General features: G+C 40.7%; 1 pseudogene; it reads left to right on the top strand.

The window, feature by feature from the left end:
* Positions 1-383: 383 nt before the first annotated feature.
* The window catches only part of LOC100442821 (adenosine 5'-monophosphoramidase HINT1-like), a 1,274-nt pseudogene continuing 1,092 nt past the window's right edge, over positions 384-565 (top strand).

The following is a 565-nucleotide window of genomic DNA, read 5'->3' as shown; positions in this document are numbered from 1 at the left end:
GAGCCTCAGTGTTTTTCCTTTAGTGCATCAATGGCATTTAATGACACCAACTAATCAAATATTTCACAGTCCTTATAATATCTCCCAAACTCTACTGGTACTGCATAAACTAGTGTGTCCCTTTTCACCTTAGTCTGACCCTAATATATAATAGTTGAGGGTCTTTGTAATTATGATGCCACAGCTAACCACAAGCTATCACTCTCCACAATTTCTAGTTCCAGAATCCATTAGAAGATCTAATTCGTAGAACCATTTCTGCTGCCAAATGTCTCAGTAGGGGTTTCCACAGAAGCCCCCCAAAACAAAGACTTGGTGTGACTAGTTGATGGGATTTTAGGCAACTCCAATAAAGGCTGACTTACCAAGACAGCTTTGTGGGTAACTGAAATTTAATTCTTGGGGGGATACGAGGAGTAGGTACAGAATATGTGTCTCAGAGTTATCTTACTGAAGGAGCAAGAAAGTTGGAATATTTATACAACAGTGCTGGTAAATCATTGTTTGAAGACTGGTAGGCATGGCAGGTTTTACCTGCTATGCAGTCCTAGCCTGCTGTAGGTGC

Source organism: Pongo abelii, chromosome 10 (assembly GCF_028885655.2).
Source record: "Pongo abelii isolate AG06213 chromosome 10, NHGRI_mPonAbe1-v2.0_pri, whole genome shotgun sequence".
NCBI lineage: Eukaryota > Metazoa > Chordata > Mammalia > Primates > Hominidae > Pongo > Pongo abelii.
The sequence above is the reverse complement of the archived record's forward strand: the minus strand, read 5'-3'. Positions and strand labels throughout refer to the sequence as shown.